The sequence below is a fragment of the Oncorhynchus tshawytscha genome, linkage group LG27 (genome assembly GCF_018296145.1).
Source record: "Oncorhynchus tshawytscha isolate Ot180627B linkage group LG27, Otsh_v2.0, whole genome shotgun sequence".
NCBI lineage: Eukaryota > Metazoa > Chordata > Actinopteri > Salmoniformes > Salmonidae > Oncorhynchus > Oncorhynchus tshawytscha.
Genome location: NC_056455.1, coordinates 3,277,584 through 3,294,673, shown reverse-complemented (window position 1 = coordinate 3,294,673; position 17,090 = coordinate 3,277,584). Strand labels below are relative to the sequence as shown.

The 17,090-nt window shown below is 42.8% G+C and overlaps 1 pseudogene; it reads left to right on the top strand.

The window, feature by feature from the left end:
* Nucleotides 1-872: 872 nt before the first annotated feature.
* Nucleotides 873-16,132, top strand: LOC112225709 (annotated as a pseudogene).
* The last annotated feature ends 958 nt before the right edge of the window (nucleotides 16,133-17,090 follow it).

Genomic DNA, 17,090 nt, shown 5'->3' with positions numbered 1-17,090 from the left:
TCACCATGTTACAGTAAAACTTCCCTGGCCACTCTCTGTGATGAGAGAGCTCCCTCTCTTGGCACCCTTTACCTACTACGCTGGCTTAAAATGCTGTATTTGGCTTGTTTTGGGGTGGACAGAAAAAACAGTATCTTGATCAGTTTATTTAAAATTACATAAATTGATCCTAAACTCTGGTTGACCCCAGGTCAGGAAAATACACATTTTGGATGAATCCCAGGGCATCACTAATTGCAAATCAGTTAGTTGGCTTTGGCTTGTTCAGCTCAATCCTCAGCCACACTCCTCTTCTATCTGAAAGATAGAAAGCTTCAGGTGACCCTATAATCCTCTGTGGTGAAGCACTTTTCTTTGAGAAACAGAGGCAAGGGTGTATATGAGAGAGTTAGCAGCAAGAGGAAAGAGGAAGCAAGAAGGAAGAGGGGGGACCCCCAGCTGCAAAGAGAGACCAGAAGCTAGCGGCCCCTAGCTAGTGGCCCCTCATTACCTATGGGTAAATCTATGGCCCCCCGGAAAGAAGACACCACTCGACATTTACCGGCAGCCATCTGAGAGTATGGAAAAGCAGAAAGACAAAATATGCATTGGCTAAGCTAATGTAAGCCTCCTCACCTCCCCTCCAGCCTTACCCACCTACAGTACACATCACAATACAAGCAGTATACTGAGGGGACAGGTGAATAATCTCAGCGGGAAAAGAAAGAGACCACCTTTCCATATGCGTGACACAGCGGTAGGTGTAGGTTCCCATTGCAGTCCCTTGTGGTTGTTTGGTTCTGCTGCTGCTGACTCCTGGATGTGTTTCATGGCAGAGCAACAAACAAACAGAGAAACAGGACAACAGAGAAACAGAGATTCATTCATCCATCATGCAAGTCCTTTCCAGTCTGGTGCTGGTTCTGAAAAACGTTTTGACACTCTCCTTCCTCTGGGACCTCCTGTGTGAATTTGTGGGCACTGCCATCTTCCTCTTCGCCAGTCTGGCCTCGGTGGTGCTATGGCCCCAGCTTCCAGCCTGGGATGGGAGCCTCTCCAGTCCCACCAGTGATCATCATCTCCATGCCTTGTCTTCCGAGTCAGACCCATCCTTTCATTCGGACGCCCAGCCCCTCTCCGAGTGCCACCCTGACCCCTTGCATGTGGCCCTGGCGTTTGGGGCCTCTGTGGATTTGGTGACTGTGTGCGTGGGTCCTGCTACCTCTGGAGGAGGGGTCCACTTGAACTCGGCTGTGACCCTGGCTCTGGCTGCAGGACTGAGGGTGAGCCCCTGGAGAGCTGTCCTCTAAGTGGGGTGCTTTCTGTGCCTGTGCCCTTCTCATGGGAATGGTGCCTGCCCCGCTCAGAGCGCATCTGGGGCTGAACAAGGTGAGTCACATCTAATTCATTTTTATTTGATTCCAGGTTATAGTGAAGTATTGTGTTTCTGTGTTATTATAGCTAGTATAGATAGTTATTATAGACTATCTCTCATTGTGCTCCATGAAATTACAAAAGTATATTGACGCTGTTTACGAAGATCACACAACAGTGCACACAGACAAATCTACTTACAAAAAAGTATCTCTCTCTGCAGGTGTATTGGGTGGGGCTGTTTGTGGGGGCGTTACTAGCTGGCCTACTACATGACCTTGTGCTCTTCCCAAGATGGGGTTGCCCTGGTGACTGGTTGGCTGAGTTTAAGGAACTGTTTCCCAAGGATCCACTCAAACAGCCCACCACCTTGGAACACACGGTGGAGTAGAGATGGAAGCAATTCTCTTACCATTCTCTGACCATTCAGCAAAGGTGACCACACACCATTCTCTGATATCTGACCACTTGCCACTGGTTTATACAAGTGATCGTGCTAGCTGTGATATTTCAGAACTGACCAAAACACGTATCCACCATCTCAGGTTCTTCACAATCATGTTGTTTGTCAGTTTAACTTCATTTGTTGAACCGTCTGTAGAAGCAGATCATTTATATTCAGACCAAAGCCTAGAAATGTTAATGAGTGTCCAAGGTGATTTCATTCAGGTCTATTAAAGTAGGGGGTACCAGCTGTGTAATCATTCACATGATAGTGTGTGAGAGCTGCATGAAAACATTCAAACATATTACAAAAGTATATTGATGCTATAAACTAACATTGCACCAAAGAGTGCACACATTCAAATCTACTCACAAAATTGACCTACTGTATGTGTCTCTCTCCTCTGCAGGTGTATTGGGTGGGGCCGTGTGCGTTACTAGCTGGCCTACCACATGATCTCGTGCTCCACCCACGATGGGGTTGCCCTGGGGTACTGGTTTCCAGAGTTTAAAGAACTGTTTCCGAAGGACCCAAACAAACCTTGGAACACACCGTGGAGTAGTAGAGATGGGAGTCATTTTCTAACCATTCTCCAACCATTGACCACAGTTGACCAGTGAACCACAAACCATTATCCGATATCTGACCACTGGTGTACATAAGTACTGATGAGTGAAGAAACCTGAAAGTTGTACACATCTACAGTATTCATGCACATCTACAATTAAGCTATAATGATATATTCTGCTATATTTTCTGGGAGACAGCTCTCCCCTCTCTTTTGTATTTGTCCACTGTTTTTTTCCATTCCAGCTAGTTCTGATACATTTAAGAACTGAACAAAACACTAATCCACCATCTCAGGTTCTTCACAATCATGTTGTTTGTCCGTTTGACTTCATTTTGTGCATCTTTGTACCTCGGAGGTGTTGAACCATCTATAGAAGCAGATCATTTATATTCAGACCAAAGCCTAGAAATGTTAATGAGTGTCCAAGGTGATTTCATTCAGGTCTGTTAAATTAGGGGGTACCAGCTGTGTAGTCATTCACATTATGGGACAGATCACTATGAAATCTGTTTTTATATAACACTATCGTGGGGTTTGTCCTGTAATACATGTTTAAAGGACAACTGTATGACTCAGTAAAATGTTCTTTATTATATAATTAATTTTACATTTGTTTTTCACTATATTGAAATTAACATACTGTAATGTTTTTCATGTCCTCTGTGCAAGAGTTTATTAAAGCTGAACATACCAAACTTATAAGTCGTCCTACCATGTGTACAGGGTAGGGGGTTGTTAAATGAGTGTGAAGCTACAGGAGTCATTTTGTGTAAGGTCCACTTAAATTGTCCATCTGTTTCCATGAATACCTGGGGAGGACTCATCTGGGAAGGAAAGGGTTGGGTGTAATTGACCATTGACTCCTTAATATCTCAAACCCAGCAGCCCTGAACTGTGCATGTGTCTGTGTGTCTGTATCTGTGTCTGTGTCGGTGTGTGCTTCTGTCATTCTCTCTCCCTCTCTCTCTCTCTTTCTCGCTCCCAACTGAGGGAAGAAAATAGAAAACATTGTATTTGGATCAATATCACAATAGTTTTATACGTTGGTTATGCACACTCTTGAATCGTGTACTTAATGCAATTTAAAAAAATTAATTTATGTGCTATGAGAGACATTGTTTTCAAATTAATATAACACTATAAATGTATGTGCTAATGTGTGTGAGAGCTGCAGTTCTGTTCTGACAGACTCCCATCTCTTCACTTCATTGTGCAAAATATTCTCTGCAAAGTCCTATCTACAGGAAGCAGTTAGTTACACTCCACTCACTACAATGCAATGAGAGCCGCAAATAAATTTCGCTTAGCAAGAAAAAAATCCTTCACCTCACATCAACAACTCTGCACTACCTATGACAGCCCTCTCGACATTACTGTGTAAGTTCCCTGCCTTGCGGAAACAAACGAAGATGATAAGAATTACTCACATAGGAAGAACACATTTGGCAAGGAATTTGGATTACAGTTTCACTTGCAGCGAGGGTACTTACCTTTAGGTGAGGGAGTTGACAGAGATAGAGAAGCGTTAGAGCTGTAAAAGATGGAGTAACACTGCATTCATACATCAATACAAATGATGGGTCTCCTGCTATTTGCTCTCCCACATTACTCTGACACTTTAAATCTAAACCTGGTTAACTTCACTGAGTTCTCTGGCCCTGAGGGAAGCTTCTTTGGCTTCTCTGCAGATTTCTATCAGTTTAGCAACAAAACGTAAGCATTGCAGTGTACTATTTGTTAAGTTTTGACTTTGCATCATTCAGTAGGCGTTGCATCGTTTTTATGGTATCTGTTAAACTACACTGTATACATGAAAGTAAGTAAAAACATGTGGATTCGGCTATTTCAGCCACACCCATTGCTGACAGGTGTATAAAATTGAGCACACAGCCATGCAATCTCCATAGACAAACATTAATGGTAAAATGGCCTTACTGAAGCGCTCAGTGACTTTCAATGTGGCACTGTCATAGGTGGCCACCTTTCCAACGAGTCAGTTTGTCAAACTTCCGCCCTCCTAGAGCTGCCCCGGTCAACTGTGAGTGCTGTTATTGTGAAGTGGAAAAGTCTACGAGCAACAAGTGCTAGTGCTAGGCCACACAAGCTGACAGAATGGGACTGTTGAGTGCTGAAGTGCGTAGTACGTAAAAATCGTCTGTCCGCGGTTGCAACACTCACTACCGAGTTCCAAACTGCCTCTGGAAGCAACATCAGCACAATAACTGTTTGTCGGGAGCTTCATGAAATGGGTTTCCGTGGCTGAGCAGCCACACATAAGCCTAAGCTCACCATGAGGAATGCCAAGCGTCGGCTGAAGTGGTGTAAAGCTCGCCGCCGTTGGACTCTGGAGCAGTGGAAATGCGTTTTTTTTTTGGAGTGATGAATGACTTTTCACTATCTGGCAGTCCATCAGACGAATCTGTGTTTGGCGGATGCCAGGAGAACACTTCCTGCACAAATGCATTGTGCCAATTGTAAAGTTTGGTGGAGGAGGAATAATGGTCTGGGGCTGTTTTTCATGGTTCGGGTTAGGTAGGCCCCTTAGTTCCAGTGAAGGGAAATCTTAACCTCTTTGGGATTTCAGACAAGCATCTGATGAAAAGCCATTCCAGCTCCACATACCTTGCCCAATTTAATATAAGAGTAATACCAGCATATACACTACATGACCAAAAGTATGTGGACACCTGCTCGTCAAACATCTCATTCCAAAATCATGGGCATTATTATGGATTTGTTCTCCCCTGTGCTGCTATTTTTTTTCTTTTTTTTCCTTTTTTTTCCTACTGTGTTATTGACTTAATTAATTGTTTACTCCATGTGTAACTCTGTGTTGTCTGTTCACACTGCTATGCTTTATCTTGGCCAGGTCGCAGTTGTAAATGAGAACTTGTTCTCAACTAGCCTACCTGGTTAAATAAAGGTGAAATATATATATATTTTTTAAATAACAGACTCCACTCTTCTGGGAAGGCTTTCCACTAGACGCTGTAACATTGCTGCAGGGACTTTCTTCCATTCATCCACAAGAACATTAGTGAGATTGGGCACTGATGTTTGGCGATTAGGCTTGGCTCGCAGTCGGCGTTCCAATTCATACCAAATGTGTTTGATGGGGTTGAGGTCAGGGCTCTGTGCAGGAGAGTTCTTCAACACCGATCTCGATAAACTATTTCTGTTTGGACCTCGCTTTGTCAATGGGACATTGTCATGCTGAAACAGGAAAGGACCTTCCACAAACTGTTGCCACAAAGTTAGAAGCACAGAATCGTCTAGAATGTTCTGTAGCGTTAATGTATTTTCTTTCCTCTCGCACTGTCATTCTCCTTCTAACATTTTGTTTCTCCCGACCACCGACCCCCCTCTCTTTTTCTATCAATGTTTGTATGCCTCTGGTCCTTCTTAATTTACTTTCTTTCTCTTGCTGTCATTCTCTACATCACTTTGATTTACCCTTCTCTTTTTCTCTATATCACTTTCCTTCTCCCCCTCTTTCTCTTTTTCTCTCTCCTCCCTTCTCTCTCTCCCTCCATCCCCCTGCGCCAGGCCTGTGCCCCCCTGTTCCACTGGAACGTGATAGACGTGGGTGAACGTGATGAGGCCCAGAACACTCCAGTGGGGAACTGCCTAGTGTTGAACACACTGACAGGGGAAACGGTCAACTTCTCCCCCTGCAGAGACATCATGACTGAGAAGGTTTACAAAGTCCTGAAGTACAGTAAGAGATCTTAGTCATCCCATTAGTACCTGTACAGTACAGTAACAGGTTCCTCTGTTGTCCACTCAAAAGGAGGATTATTGTCCCTGCTATGCCACAGAACTATTAGGGTATTCCTTCTTAAAACAGCAGTTGACTTCATGTTCACAAGTTTGCCTGCTGTTTTTTTCCACTCTGTGTGCTTTCATCTTTGATCCTAATATTGATTCGACAGACGATACTGTGAAGTGGGATTTATCTCCGACATAACAAAGGTGCCCACACTCCAAAAATTTCTCATCAAACTTGATCCTTTTGATTCATATAAGGTTGTATATTACACCGTAATGTAGCAGATTAGATCAGTAATTGTTAGATCCACATAGTTTATGATACTGTCAGGTAGTAATTACGCCAACAGTGTTATGATACCATCTATAACAATGATTTGATTTGTTTCTTGCTGTACTATTCTAGGAGGGAAGGCTCCTTATTGGTGCCCCTGGAGGCTACTACTTTCAAGGTAACATGTCCCATCTGGTGTTTCAGAGTGTGTAAACAAAATGATTAGCCTGGTTAAACTAGATTGCCTACCACACTGATTTAAAACTGCTAGGGTATAAAATTGCTGGGGCATAACATTTTTTTGCTGGGTCATTGGAGCTGGATGCCACACTTGCTGAGGCTGCTGGGAAATGGGGGTCGGTTGCTTATGCTGCTGGAGCATTGACCAAAAATGGGGTGGACAAACACTAAGACATTATCATTAGTTCAATCAACCAGAAAGGTTGATGCATTACACTGGTTCACCAACAGGTTATTCTGTGGCCGCTGGTGAGTTTACTGGAGACTCCATACCAGGTGAGAAAGAAAGTTTCCGTCAAAAGTGTTCACACAACCAGATAATTACTAACCTGGTCCCAGTTTGTACTATCATTCCAACTCATTGTCATGCCAAACATTGGTTCATTTTTGCCATGAGGAGGAATGGAATGTTAGCACATTGGGCTACAGAGTGGTGCCCAGGCTATAAAATTACACTTCCTACACTTTATGTGACTGGTAGAGATAGTGACAGCTGTACAAGATGCAAAAGGTTGAAACATTTCTCAATAATGAATGAATTAAGTCTGTTTTATTGTGTTTAAAATCCAGTACAAGTATGTATTTTCTGTTTCAGATTATTTGGTTGGAGTGCCTAATGACTGCAACACAGCAGGCTCAGTAAGGGCTCCCGATGGTGTTATGATCATTTACTTTTAATGTTAATTTATTAGAGAGTGATGTAAGCTAATGTTTTGGTTTTGTATCCAGTTCAAAATCTATAATGGAAATACAATTGACTTTTTGGGAGTGAAATACACATTCTTAGGCTCTCAGTTGAGACTATTCATATTTTATTTTTGATTTACTTGTTTACAGGAGAGTGATGAAGAAGTGATCACTATGTGACATGTCTATACAGATAGGGCTTTGTGTTGATATCTGAGTGATGAGCAATGTAAGTCCACTCAAAACCACATGCAACTTTCATCTTGCGGGTGGCCTCTTACTTTGGCCACAGCGTTGCAGTAACTGATATTTAACAATGATGGGTATGTCAGAACTCTCTTACTTACTTTTTTTTAGTCCATAATTATTGAAGCATTAAACATGAATCAACCATCTGATAACATCTAAAGCCACTGGTCGCCGGCTTGCTGTCTCGAGGAACCATGAAAAAAGAGATTGAATGTCCAGCCATTCTTGCTCTGTCCTCTGTTCACCACAGACGAGATGACATCCTAAATCGGGGCGCCCCTCTTCATGGAGCATGTGTCGGGCCAGCAGTTGCAGGAGGTGAGTGAAAACATTTTGACCACCCAGGGCTCATCAGGTTATCAAATAAATCTATAACATGTGAGCATAGTGTGCAGTCTCCATTCACCTTTTATTAACAATGTTTTTTTTTTATATACCCAGCACTTGCTCCGAGATAATGGATGTGTGTAATCCTTTCCCAGGTGAGTGTGTACCTGCAGAGAGGGCACTCCACCTTCCACCCCAAGCCAGACCAGAAGCTGACAGGTTCCCAGGTGTATGGACGCATTGGCAGCACCATCGTCCCCCCTCAGTGACCTGGACAATGACGGTTTTAATGGTGAAGCTCTGATATACAGTCATTTGACTTATAATATATGTGTCTTCCCTTCTAATATAGTAACTGCCTCAGGGGCAGCAGAATCAGTAGTATCTGCTTTTCTCTGTAACTTAAACAAGGAATGATATTAAATATGAAAATATCCTCTGGAAAACACTTGAATCTCCTTTCTGAAACCATCTTTGATTACATGATTGAAATGCTCCATTTTCTAATGGTGGGGAATGCTTTTGTTATAGCAGTGTTTCAATGCACTCTGTCCATGGATTACTCATCACTATAAAGCGTTTCTGTCTCTCTCGCTCTCCCCCTCTCTCTCAGATGTTGCTGTGGGAGCCCCATCCTCGGGCGTTGAAGGAAGGGTTTTCATCTACATGGGGACTAGCGATGGACTGTCTCCCCAGTATACCCAGGTCATTGAGAGTCCCTTCCGGTCCCCAGGCTCTCCAGCACAGTTTGGCTTCACCCTAAGAGGAGCCACTGACATTGATTTAAATGGCTACCCAGGTTAGTCTGAAAACAAACTCTTCGGAAACTGTGGGCTTGCTTACCTTGATTTAAAATAGATGTGGATTTGATTATATTTGGGTTATACATGTGTTTTGACTCTAAGTAATTAATTCTAGCCCACAATCGTGAAATAATAATCTCATCAGGATCTGAGAAGTTATGGAACAACAAACCTTACCCCGGCCAACAATTCCCAACAATGTCCCTACCTCTCTTGTCAAGCCACAGTGTCAAACCTGCCAAGACCACTTGGAGATGTCAAACTGTAAGATCACTTGGAGGTCACTCTGTTCCCTTACGACTCCAACCATCAGCCTCTGGTGCAGTTCAACGACAGCAACAGCAAAGATTTCTGTTGTCCTTTTCTTTGTAGCTGACTACTACCCAAGGACATATTGCCACGACTTAACAAAGTCCTCGTTCCTTTCAGCCCCAGTAAAAACATCCCCTGGAGGCAAAGGCAAAGTTTCTTGGACACACGAGAGAGAAACAGAAAGGTCACTCATCCAGTGGAGGGGCCGACATTTGTCCGGGGGAGAAAACCTAATGGAGATACATTTGGTGTCCCTTGGAGACTAGTGAGCTACTCTCAACACAGCAATGCTTTTTGATGTGCAACACCTCTGGCTTTTAAAGACACTCCCCAGTGAGGCCGTTACAGTTCAACTCTTTGAGACAAACTGGTCACTGTGAAAATTTTTTTTTTTTTTCAGCTGACCTCTTTCCTTGAAAATAGTTTTGTTTCCTACATTGAGTTTCTTATTAGTCACTGTGATATGAAAGCAGAGGTCCTGGCTGTTACCAAAGGGCGATAAATCCCATTGACTATTTTTTTGGTACCCTTTCATGAGAAAGTGCTATCGATAATGTACATTCCAAAGCTGTTTCATGACCCTATATTTCTTGTTTCAAGACTAGAAAAATAAGAGCTTGCAACTTGTTACTATCAATCTTTGTGGCCTCACAGATCTAATTGTTGGTGCATGGGGAGTCAATAAGATTGCTGTGTACCGGTACAGTAGTGTGAGGTAAACAAACACTTTAATTTGTTACTTTAAATTAACTTGAGAAATGTTATCTGTAGAAGTTTAACATTTGCATTCACAATGTACCCAGAATGTCTGTTCTCTGTCTGTGTGGGGTGGTACCAGGGCTCAAGCCGTGGTGATGGCAAAGACCCAACTCTCCCTCTACCCTGACTTCCTGAACCCAGATGTGAAGGAGTGTGAGCGCACCACCACCAACGAGCCTGTGGCCTGGTAAAGATTATTCTCATACCAGAGTATCATACCGCTAGTGTCGGCATTAACCATAGCCTCGAGAAGTTGTTTGGGGGTGGGGGTGTTGCGTTAATTATGAAGTATATTTGATTTTGATTTTTTATTTGAGGGGTCGGGTGGTGCCCTTCACTACAGACACTATATTGGTCCACTAATACAGCCCTATTAAGGGTCCAGTGCAATACATTTGTGACCATTTATTTTATTTTTTTAATCAATATTATTTTTATTCTGATTTTTCAGGGGGTGCTGCAGCACCATCAGCACCCCTACCTCCCGTGACTATGTAATTAACCAAACTCACTGCTGCAGGAATGTTATTGTATTTTTGGCCAATTGGTAAGAACATTGCTGATGGACAAATGTTGGTGGGCACGGCAAGAATGCACGTATTGGCACTATGTAGAACTCCTGTAGTGTTCCTCTAGGTGCCTAACATATTACTGAGATGTGTGACATGCCTGGACAGTTCGTGGCTGTGTGAGACTGGACTTTCCCGTGGTGTTGTGTGAATTTGTTATTGCAAAATCAGAATAACATTATGACTGATGTGGTCTGTCTCTCTCCTTACAGCTTCACAGTCATGATGTGCATTAGTGTGTCTGGCCACAGCATTCCAGAGGAGATAGGTAGGAGATGCATACTGAAGTCATTTGTTCCTGAGGAAACATACATATTCTCCTTGAGTTTGAGTTTTCTGTTTGTTCAAGATACTCTAAATCCACTCTTGTAGTTCTAGATGCGATTACACAGCCAATGGCCAGGAGGGCCCTGTTTCTGCACACAAATCTGCCCCGAGAGTATTTCCAGCTAACCATTCAGAGAGATGTGGGAGTGGTCTGCAGGAACCAAACCGCTTACCTAAGGGTGGGTTCCTTGTGCCAATTTAGACAATTTATAGGCCTGCATTTTGTATTACAATGGTCAGAGCTCAAAACCTGAAATAAAACCATCATGTTGCAGCAGTGTTCTTATCAAGCTGATGCTCCCAAGTGGCCATTCACTGACGTGACACTAGAACAGGCTCCAATCACAATATAATTAGTAACCTTTCCTAAATAATTAGGAAAAACCTGAAAGGGGAGTAGATTGATATTGTCTTAACACTACATGATCCACTAAACTGCAGTAGATCTTTACTGAATTTAAATTGAATCGAGGGTAATTTGGATCAATGTCAGTACTGCATCCTGTCTCTCTTTCCAGCATGAGTCAGAGTTCAAGGACAAGCTGAGCCCCATCTTCATCTCCCTGAACTACAGCCTGTCCAACTCCAACTCCCAGGAGACCATACTGCATGGCCAGAGAGCTGTGGTCGCACAGGTGACATCACATTCTTAATGTATTAATACATTTTAGTTTGCAAAGGAATAACATTTTATAAGTGGTAATTACATAGTTGCAACCTATGAATTAGCAAATGTGTTTGTTTCTTTGGGTATAAAAATGTGTGTATGTGTCTGTGTGTTGTGCAGACCAGGATCATTCTGGACTGCGGAGAGGACAATGTCTGTGTCCCTGACCTGAGGCTGAGTTCTGAAGCGTGAGTGTCAAACTCCCCTGAGTTCCACATCACTCAGTAGTGTCATCTGTTTTCTTGGTCACATTTTCAAGACATTGGCCAAGGGAGATCTCATGAGATCAGTGTGAGGGAAAATAGGGTTACATATGACTTTTTATTTGTACTACGAACCATGCAGGTAACTGAATATCAGGGAAATTATTGTCTAGTTAGAGCATTTTATTCCTGTCTACTATACAACCCTTTACGCCTCTACCTTTGACCCATCCTCAGAGGTACCGACCGTCTTCTGATAGGGGATGATCACCCTGCCCTGCTGGTCATCACAGCAGAGAACAGAGGAGAGGGGGCCTACGAGACCGAGCTGGAGATACGCCCACCAGCCAACACACACTACCAGAGTATGGTGACTGACAGAGAGGTGACTGTGACTCTCCTGTTCATAATAAAAGGGAATTGTTAACAGAGTGACATCAACTGGCCCACGCATGTGACCTGCAGGAAAAACTATGAGCCCAGAGTTTTGCTGGTCAGGTTACATGGTCAGCAATACCTACTGGCCCTATGTAAAACACACTGTCTGAATCTGAAATGACACCCTATTCCCTATATACAGTAGTGCACTACTTTTGACAAGAGCCTCATGGGCCTTGGTCAAAAATATTGTACTATATAATGAGTTTCCCAACTCTCCCAGGGCTTCAGCAGGTTGATCTGTGCTCAGAGGAAGGAGAACCAGACAGTGGTGGTGGTCTGTGAGCTGGGGAACCCTATGAAGCAGGGCCAGAAGGTAACCCCCATGTAATTAAATATAGTGAAAGTAAAAACCCTTGCATGTGCCTTGCATGAGCCAGAACAGCTCATTGGAGCAGGAGCCTATCTCCTGTTTCTGTAGTGTGAGGCAGCTTGAAAGACAGGACACTAATCTAATCTCCTTAATGCTATCTGAGTGCCAAGCAGAGACCGATGGAGACCCATTGGCATAGAATTACACATAGAATAATAGTAATTCAATAGGATTTCTGTGGTAACCACTAACCATAGCTAGTGCAAGGGGAGAGGTGTGAATGTGTTACCCAGAAATGTCACTGTGTGCTCTGTGTTCCTGTGAATGTGTGAAAGCATCAAGGAGGCTTCCGGCCGTTCTGGGTCTTTACTGTCAACGGATGTGACTATGTGTTTGCAATAGCTCTGTTATCAGTCTGAATGATACTGTACAGTATGTTTTTCTCTCTGTCTGTCGTAGCTCCAGGCTGGTCTGTTATTCAGCGTGGGGAACCTGGAGAAGATGGAGAGCCACGTGTCATTCACATTACAGATCAAAAGGTTGAGAACAACACTTTCTTGTGACTTTAATGCCCTCGATGCTACCAAGGCATTGTTTTTGTGTTTGTAATACAACATTTTAATGGAGAAATCAACACAATATAAGGCATATTTAGAGTCTCTGAGATACATAATATAGTTGACATGCTTGTTAATCCAGTTGTCTGTATTTTAGACATTTAAGGTGTCACCTGAAGATTCGTGGCTTTTCTAATGACACAAGGGAAATGTTCAACATTCGTTCAGCTTCTTCCTTCCTTTATAATCTCTAGCAAGAACAGCCAGAATCCTGACAGTATAATGTGGCCCAACAGAGGATCGATGTCAGCGCTGAGGCAGCTCTGGAGATGCGGGGGTGGGTGGGCCTTCCTTATTGTCCTCCAATTATCCTCAGAGCCATAAACTGTGCTGTTTTGTTCTACCATGGAAATGAGCACTCCTCCTGACTCCTGAGACACACTTTCTGTGTGACAATTCAGAGCTGCCTTGCCAGACTAGTAGCAGACTGAATATCTAACATCCAAAAGGGATTAGTGATGTTTGCCATTGGAAGATGTTGTCCTAATGTGAGCGTATTACGGTACTGTAACAGCATGGTTTCCTCTTGTCCTTGTAGTTATTGGCTTTCCCAGGACATGTAGTTTCTAATTATCACCAGGACTATTTAACTATATGACTAAGAGGTGCAAATGAAGCATCCTGAAGCAGTCTGATCCCTATATCCCACTAAGATCAGTGAGAAATTAGGCAATCTATTGGATGCCGGATCTACTGTCTGCACTGCCATGCATGACAACAACCATATAAGTGTTGTTAAGACAGTACAAACCTATCTAGGACCAGGCTAATGTTCTCAGTATTGTCCTCAGCGTTTGGTCCACCTTTGTAGCCTGTTGTTTTTTGGACAGGGGCTCCTCTCCACCTGAGTGTGTCCTGCCCATTGCCAAGTGGGAACAGAAGGAGCAGCCTGCTGACCTGGAGGAGGTTGGCCCACTAGTGGAACACATCTATGAGGTAACCTTATATGGTTCACTCAGTGGTTCACTCAGAAAAGAAACAAAGCGTTTAAGACATCGGTCTCTCTGAGGTTGGTGCAGTTTTAGGCCAAAATGCATAACATCTATTTAAAGAGTTCAAAAGGCCATTATAGAGTACGCTTGTGTACGTTATTTCATATTTATACAAAGATAATGAGATACAACTTAGTGAGTGAAATCTGAAAGCACGTGTTTTTGTGTTGAAACACTCCATTGAGAAACCTGGGTCCGAGTATGGTCAACGCCAGGGTGGTAGTAGAGATCCCCACCCATCACCATGGAGACTTACTGCTCGATGTGTTCGCTAACACCTCCGAGGATTTCCTCATCTGCCTCACTGACTCCCCTGACATCGACCCATATCAGGTGAGAGAGGTAGCCATGTTGTGGCCCTGCAGTGTGCCAGACAGCAAATCTTTCTGTAACAGAAAAAACATGTTTTTTCTGTTCATTATGTTTTATTTCAAGGGAAAGCAAAACCATATTTTCTATTGTTCTTTTGATGATGTTTTGGTTATATGAAATTGGGAAACACTCTTTTGTTTTGGCAGTTGGTTAAGACCGGGAATGCTACTGTTGGTAGAGTGTACAAGGTTAAACAGAATGAGGTGGAACGGCCGGAGCCTCAGCACAAAGAGACCGTTCACGTAGTAAACAAGTGTCGCTTCATGCGATTAACATAATGACATGCATCCGTGTACAATCAAACTGTCTTGTCTTTAGTTGATGCTGTACAGTAGGCTAGTTCCACTTTACTGCAATTTCAGAGACAACTTGCAATATTCTATATATGCCACAAGAGGGGGTAGTACAACAAAATATTGCATCTCTCAAGTGGATGGGGACATTCCAATGATGTGTCATGGGGGAAAACGTTGACACTTCGGTGTGGTCCTCTCTTGATTTCTCTACAGAACTGCACCAGTGGAGATACCTGTCTGAGGTTTGTGTGTGAGGCCAAAGGTCTGGAAAGAGACTGGAACGCTGTGGTGAAGGTGATGTCCCAACTCTGGGTACAAACCTTCCTGGAGGTGAGAAAAAGAGAGAGAGAGAGACTAATACGGGAGCCTATAGCATATCACAGTGACATATTTTCCACACAATATTTCACCATAGCTACAATCATAGGCAGAAAGGAAAAGTGCTCCAAGACAGCTCTGCATCAAATTGAGATAGCATTTTGTAGGATCTTACTTCTTTGACATTATTCCATAATGATTATGAAACCCTCCTTCTGTTTCCCCTAGAGGCCTCATGAGAATTATGTCCTCTACTCTACAGCACGCTATGCGGTTATAGATATGCCCTCTAAGATCCAGCCTGAAGAGCTGCCAAGTGGACAGGCTGAGGTAAAAATTGAACCAAAGTTTCCCATTTCCACTTCTGCTAGTGTGTAGACAACATTTATTCACTAATGACGTAAATGACTTACTTGAGGCATGTACACACAACCATATCTCACAAAGCAACCATTTCTTCAGTAGTCATTGGACAAATTGAATTGGAGCCAGTTGACCATGTGTGTATATGTGTGAAGACCCAGACCAGTGTGGTGTGGAGGGCTCCTGATGGAGAGAAGGAGGTGCCGGTGTGGTGGATCATTGTGGCTGTGGTCTCTGGCCTTTTCCTCCTCGCTCTGCTAGCTCTGATCTTCTGGAAGGTAATGTACTGACATAGTTAAAACAGCAGGTGGTGCAAGATTGGGCCCCATAACTGGGTAGCATTTAGATGGTGCTTCTCAGCTATCATCTAAGTATTGATCACTCAGTCTTTTTGAATTATATGTTTTTTCTCAAACCTGTAACTATTGGTTGGTATGGAGAGAAAAAAAGGAAGGGACATAAAGGAGAATGACCTCAATGACACACATAGGAAACCTGAATCAGAAAATAATATGTAGAAATGTAAATGTTTTGTGTTTGTGGTTCAGGTGGGGTTCTTTAATCGCAACCATCCCCCGTGTGATGATGATGATAATGCAGAACAGCTAGCTGGGGCTGGACAGTCTGAATACGCTGAGATGCCCCTAAACACAGAGGACAAGCAAGAATAAACAACTACTGTATCACCCTGGAAACCCTGGTGTTTTATGTATTTATTTGTTTTGACACAGACGCCCACCCTTTTTATGAGTTTTAAACTGTTTCACACGGTGGGTAAATGTTGCAATGGGCTTCTTGTTCAAATCAAATCAACGTTTATTTGTCACGTGCAACGAATTCAACAGGTGTAGGTAGACCTTACAGTGAAATGCTTACTTACAGGCTCTAACCAATAGTGCAAAAAAGGTATTAGGTGAACAATAGGTAGGTAAAGAAATAAAACAACAGTAAAAAAGACTAGGCTATTTACAGTAGCGAGGCTATAAAAGTAGCGAGACACTGGTTAGTCAGGATGATTGAGGTATTACTGTTCTACTCCCTATAACTGCACACTTTCTAAAGATGCATCATTTAAAAAAGGGTATCTTATAGCAATTCTATTTTGTATTGAAATAAACATATCATCTTTACCAACTTGATTTAGCACGTTGTGTCCTTTTGAAGCCAAACTGGCCTTCCAGTGTTCACAGCGGGGATATCCTTGTTAGTGTGATGGCAACAGTCTGCTCTTATAAGCAACCATTGTGTTAGGGAGACCATCATGACTCACTGAAGGCTGAGCCAGCTTCCTGTTATTGTAGAGGGGAGAGGGGAGACCCTAGAGTGACAATAACGCTCGAATCAAATCAAATGTTATTTTTCACATGCGCCGAATTACAACCTTACCATGGAATGTCTACTTACAAGCCCTTAACCAGCAGTGCAGTTCAAGAAGAGTTAAGAAAATATTCACCAAATAAAGTAAAGTGAAAATTATAAAAAGTAACACAATAAAATAACAATAAGGAAGCTATATATATATATATATATATTATATGTATAATTTGTACATGTAGGTAGGGGTGAAGTGACTATGCATAGATCAGGCAATCCTGTGTTTATGCAGCTCATGGAAAAATAATAAATACCCAGATATGGCAAGAAGGGTACAGTACTTATACCTATTGGTGATTTTCTGTTACACCGACATTTTATATGCATTTCAAAACACATTTGAATGAATAGTGGCTATTTTGCAGACAAACCGATAGGTAGCCTACTTTTAAGTGAAATGGAACACTGTGTACTTACATTGTAATTACACTGTCCTCCTAATGGGAGTTCGAG